The sequence below is a fragment of the Perca fluviatilis genome, chromosome 6 (genome assembly GCF_010015445.1).
Source record: "Perca fluviatilis chromosome 6, GENO_Pfluv_1.0, whole genome shotgun sequence".
Classification (NCBI taxonomy): domain Eukaryota; kingdom Metazoa; phylum Chordata; class Actinopteri; order Perciformes; family Percidae; genus Perca; species Perca fluviatilis.
This window is the reverse complement of record NC_053117.1, coordinates 26,975,300-26,981,328: the sequence shown is the minus strand read 5'-3', so window position 1 is coordinate 26,981,328 and position 6,029 is coordinate 26,975,300.

Sequence of the window (6,029 nt, the reverse complement as noted above, 5' to 3'; positions counted from 1 at the left end):
CACGCTTTCTAAATAAGGACAAGGCTCTGCCTCTTACCTGCCGATCCAAACTTTGACCCAAGTATTGTCATAGGGTGTGAAGTGAAGTGTGTAATAAAGTCTGACTGGGTAAAGGCAATTGGGACACATCCTGTAGCTTGAAATCCAGTTGTGATCAGAACTGAAAAAGAGCCTCAGACAGATGAATGCTATCACAAGTTTAAAGTCCAAATCATGTAATGTTAATGCTTAAGGTGTACACTAATCTAAATTCAAAGTGAAGCAAAAAATAATAAGAAGTCCACACCCATCAGCCTTAATTTAAAGCTCTTTTAATCGCCATTCCAAAGCCACATCACGAGTGGACAAACAACACTTAAATCAACAGATGTCAAATAAAAAATACACATCATCAAGTAACATTCAACAATTCGAGACTAGTTGTCTCATCTCTAATCATCCTGAACCCTAAAGCCTACTTTCTGTATTTACAACTCATTGCAGAGCAGAGACTTATGGTTGAGACAAGAATAATAAGACATTTAGAATATAAAGAACCTATTAACTGAAGCCCAAACAATAGTAAGTCTATCATGAGAGATGTTAGAAGAATGACCAGAGCCTTCTTCGTTCACTGGAAAACAATGATGTAAGACCTTATATATGTGCTCAAAAAGAGTGTAAAGGAAATGTGCAGGATGGTGAACGAGTTGAAGTACATTTAATTTTCAATGAGTGCATTTTGTTGCTTAATACTCAGACAGATTATTACACCATCTGATGTCATATTGTTTGGTTAGCAAATAGCCCAAGATGTAGTTACTGTAAGTAAGAATTTCAATATTATCATTTAAAGGGAAACTCCACTAATTTAGTTTAGTCACTGGAGGTGGGACTCAGCCTGTGAAAACTGTTGTATGGTGGTTTCTGTGGCTCTGGAGGAAGTCTGAAAAGAATGACCCTGATGATGATGATGTCATTATCTCAGCTACAGCTTTTTAACAGAAAGCCTGCATTGTGAACTGGGGTTGTGGAATTTGAAAGATGTGGGCACTTAATGGGACAGGAAGGGTCAAACTAAAAGATCCTAAATTGGTTGCATTATGGGAAATATAGGATCCAGCACTTTTTGAGCTTGACACATAAAAGGGAGTAACATTATGGATATCTCAGCCTCAGCTGCTATATGATTTTTAAAATGTAACCTTCACTTACTTCACAGAGAGTCAAACTGTCTTGCAGGAACGCTATGATCACACTTACACCAGGAAGCTGCCCACTACAGTCTGATCTGTTGGCCACTGAGCAGCTCGACTGGAGCAGTTGGGAATAAAAGGCCTCTTTAAATCCCCTGTTCAACCATTTTTACAACACTCATTTTACAGGATAACACTGGTGGTTATAATTATGCCATTTAGTTATTGAACACAGTGTGGTATTGCTTTGAAAGGTCACTGTTGTCCTAATAGGCTACAAAAGTTCTACTAATCACAGTCTTATTACCTCCCCTTGACTTGGACACAGCTAGTTGGAAAAGTGATGACAGTCAGAGCAAAGAAGCACAGCAACAGTTGTTGGTGTAAAATCTGAATTTGACTGAACTCACATCATATAGGGAGTCCAAGGCAACTTGAAGACTTAATTATTTTGTCTAATTCGATTGAACTTATTCCATACAGTAGGCTAACAGTATTACCCTATCCTCTTTATTTTACTTAGACACGTTTTGGTGCTTCTGCATTGCCGTCCTTGCTTAGACCAATGAAATGACTGACTAATAACAAAGTTCAACATCATTAGCTATCTCCACCCTTCGGTCAAATCTTAAATCACAGTTATGAACTTAGGCGTACCCTATAAGTTGTCAAACTTTAGGCTTTCATATCATCAACCACAAAAATGTGTTAAAGGCTCTCACTCTGGTCTTCAAAATCAGCCTGCAAACTTCTTTATTTCACACAAGCGCCACAGGGAGTTAGGAGGCAAATTAAATTGGATAAAAATACTAAAAAATACAGTTTTCTGGAATTCCTGATGCAATGTATCAGACTTCAGTGTCCAGTTACACTCTAGTCTTTGGGGAGGCAACGACCCTGTGATTCAGTTAAGTCAATTCAACAGGTTCTTGTAGCCTGGAAGACGCAACGTACAACCCTATTCAGCAGCTGAACCCCTACGCTCATCCTGTTTGTTACAGTCATGATTCGTGTGTAAGTCATCTGGTGAGCCGGAGCACTTTGAGAATTCAAAATGATCCAGTTCAAGCATTTGTGTGGTAGTGACACAGCACGGTTCCTGGAAGGTCTAATCTTCCTTTCTGATTTTTTTATGTTGCCAAGACTTTGACAAACTGAACCATTAACTTTTCACAGAAGTGAAAAAAAGTTGTGACTTTACACAAAGCAAACTACATCTGTTATATCCCTCTCCCTTTAACAGGATACTGCATTGCTTCACTTGTATACATTATTTCAGACAACAGTGCAGAGTTTTAGGCAGCTTACTCTGTTAAATTATGTTGAACAATCAAAGGAAGGAGCTTTAAACAGCAAAGCATGTGGTCTATTTTCCTGTCAAGGCCCTGTCATAATAGAGCAGTGTGGGCATGTCGTTTGGCATGTCATTAAAAATCCCCACTGAGGAAGACCATGAATCATTTGAAGTTGGCCTGGATGTCTGGAGCCCATTTTAAATCACAGGACGAGCCTTTGTCCTTTTTTTTTTTTTTATTGTAACACGTTATAAAAAGAAAGTATTTCCCCAGTTGCTTTTGTTGGCATCTTGCTATACAAGTAGTTTTGGTTTTACTGTATTTCTTCCACCACTCTAATACAATAGAGGTGAATTGAATTTATTTGTGTTGCTCAAACACTACTCTGGATAATCCATTTCATTGGAGCTACTTTCTTCCAGAGAAATAGCCCCGATGAAAACTGATCATGTAGAGGTCTTTACTTTGGTAGTGTGTGGTTTCGCGTAAGGCGATTTGTCTAAACTTGTTTCAAAGTTGAATCAACACCTCTCTTACATTGTCAAAACACAAGGCTCACAACCGTGTTGGTCATTGCAGGGCTATGGCATTACATTTTACAGATATTCAGACTTCAGCCCTAGACTCCATCTCAGGCAACATAGAATAGCTCTCAGACAAATGCTGAAGAAGAAAAACATTGCTGTTTTTGTGATTTTGTCACTAATTCCTGTTTTAAAACCACATTATGCAACATACAGTATGCAGAGAAATGAATACAAAAACAGAAACACACACACAGAGAGAGGTCTGGGTGAGTGGATTGTCGTACAAAGCTAATCCCTCTTTCGCACCCGTCTGCTGACCAATGGGAATTTAAGGCCCCAGTTTTCCATGTTTCTATTGTGAGCCAGACAGTCACATCCAACAGGCTCAGAGGGGCTCACGAGTCAATGACCGCACACAGACACTGTGGTAATGTGACTTGTGGGTGAAGCTACCGTCCTTTCACGTGACCAAAAAAATCTTCTTCTTTCTTTAGATTTGTACAGGTGCATTTTCAACAATCCTCAAGAGAAGCAAAAAAGTAATGAATGCAGTTCATCTGAGCAAGATGATGCCTTATGGATGACACACACTCACACACATTCAAAATGCACTCTCATGCAAATTAATTAGATTATTTCTGTTTTCCCAGATAATGAAACGACCAGATACAGTATAAAATGTTTACGGTAAAACAGCGCGCAATGATCAGTCTCTCGGTCTATTTAAGTACCACAACGGCTTGTTGGCAATAAATTGGAAACAGACTTGTGGGAGAGTGTTTCAATTTGAACAAAAAAAGGTCTACAGTAGTAACAATTGGCAGATGCTAACAATTTACATAAGCTCACTGGGAGGCATCGTTGATACAGTACAAAAACAGTACAGTGAAACAAAATGCTTTAAAAACAATATCTTACATTTAAAATATGATGGGACAACCACATTAAAGTATGCTACCTAGCTTCAAGCAGTGTCCCAAGACTGATTTTTGTTTTGACACCTGATGTGACAGGGGGTGACATGCAACTAACACCCCAAGCAATACTGGAACCAGAATTGTTGTGGTTATATGGCATGCATCATCTTACACCGCTGTGTCACCAGGATGCTTGAGTAAACTGTACCCGTGACAGACATGAAAGAAACATAGACTGTATCACAGAGAAAAATGCAATATTCTTAGATGTAATCCAAGATGTGAGTCTTACAATTTCAACATACATGCATGCTTGGTGCTGGGAGTTACAAAGTACAAAAGAGCTACTTTATTGTAGCAAGGAAAATAGCTGTGGTGTGTCATTGAGGGTAAGGCAATGTCATGGTATGTCTGTTTGTCATTTTCCTCTGAGCTCAGGCCACCACTAAGAATTTTCAAGGCCAATCTGAACACATACGACAAATTTCTGACATGGCAACTAAGATGCTCCTGATCTTTTCTTTGTACGATAAAGGTGCCTGCATGAGCCAAGGGAAGGGCAGAAGCTTGCATAATTTGAACAATATTAATGGTGTGACGATTAGAAGACGTGGTGGTAAGAAAAACTCGAAAGGCTCGAGACTAGGAGGTTGTAATCTTGAATGTTTGAATCTCGGAGGTTTACCATCATGTGCTTCCTGCAACTGACCTACTGTACATGATGTGATTGTCTCAGTTTTAACAGAGTGTGTGAAGTATGGTGTATATGGTGTTGCTTTAAGTGTTGATGGCAAGACTTTATTTACACTAACCTAAAACCAGCATTGTAAAAATAAGTTCATCCTTTCTTCAATTAGCAATATCACAATGGAAAAATGCTCAATTTAAAGTATTTTTTCTTCAGAATTTTACTTGGTACCATAAGTCCTGAGTTAAATAACTGATGCAGTTTCTTGACAGCGAATATTTTTTATAACGTTACTCAACTTGGTCACCACGTGGTGCAGATGTGCACAGATTTTAACATGATCTTCCTTAGTAACTTGTGTTCATTTGTTGGAATTTGTATTAGATTCCCAGTTACCACCGTCATCTTATTCTGTACCTTGAGCCTTTTTTTTAACCCTTTGGTAAAATGGGCCTTTGCGAGCCTAAAGCACTTTAAACCTGAATATTACAATTGAATTTAAACACTGTCGATGTTCACCCACTATGCAGTGGAAATGCTGCAAACATGGATTCAGTTAAGTGTAAAACCAAAATAGCATGTGCAATCAAGAAAATAATGTATTCAGTAATCAAAAATGACATATATAGATAGATAGATATAGATATATTTACACATACTCCTCACAATCAATTATGAACAACTTAATACAAAAAATTACATTAAATTAAAACATTAAATCTTGACATTAAAATCAAGACAACACTAAAGGAATTTATTGCAGTTTTGGATGAAATTATTAGAGTGGGATGGTGTCTTTTTTGTGTGTCTCCAAACCCTGAATGTCTGGGTGAAACAAGTGGTGAGCTATGACTAATTCACTCTAAAAATATAAAGCAACTAACTTGTATTCATGTCAATCATGTATCATCAATTACTATCAATATTCCAATTGTTATTGTTCCTAATGAACCAGATAGATTAAGGGTTGCATAATGCACAAAACAATAGCTCACAGGGCCTTCAAATCAGCCTTCTCGTTCCACTTACTAGTCAACTGTAAATCAGCACGCCAGAGTATCTACGCAAATCTCCCACAGAACTGTAAATTCTGTCATCTGACCGACAGATACGGTAATGACACAGAATGCATTTCCAAAGCAAATGCTTTGCTGTCCTGATAGCAATGACGTAAACAATCACATGTAATTTGACTATGAGGTGAGGTGATTTTCGTAGGTCTCATCTGGGAAATGTTGCACAAACACAAAGTCACCAGATGATGGCAGAGTTGGTTCAGACTGACTTGTTTCTAGTTGGGAAATATTTCTGTAATCATTACACAGGAGAGAGAAGTAGAGTAGGAGACGTTACGATAAAAAGAAATCTAAAACAATCTACTGATTACCTTCTTGCAGCTTGTAGTGCAATCAGATTATTTTTCTCCA